Consider the following 420-nt stretch of genomic DNA (forward strand, 5'->3'; position numbering starts at 1 on the left):
TCGCGCTCCCCCGCCATGACCGACACCACCACCGCCGTGCCTACGTCGTAGCCGTGCTCCCCGCCGCCCGTGCGTCCTCTCGTCGTGTCCAGGAGCTCCGCCGCTGTTCACTTCATCGAGCAAGCCGAGCCCCGAGCGCTCGCAACGCCCGAGTCCACCGCAACGACCTCGCCCGAACCACCGTCGCCGGAGATCCCCTTCAACGCCGTCGTCGCTCCGGTCCGTCCCCGGCCGCACCAAGGGCTTCGTCGAACTCCCTGTGAGCTTAGCCATCTCCCCTCTCTTCTTTTCTTGCTCCCGAGCCGTGTAGCGACCTCCCGGAGCTCAACCGCACCCACCACCGTGGAGCTCGTCGCCGACGTGCTCCCGGTCACCCTCCGACCACTCCACGGTGTCCATCATGCTCACCGCGTCACGTAG

Source organism: Triticum dicoccoides, chromosome 2A (genome assembly GCF_002162155.2).
Source record: "Triticum dicoccoides isolate Atlit2015 ecotype Zavitan chromosome 2A, WEW_v2.0, whole genome shotgun sequence".
NCBI lineage: Eukaryota > Viridiplantae > Streptophyta > Magnoliopsida > Poales > Poaceae > Triticum > Triticum dicoccoides.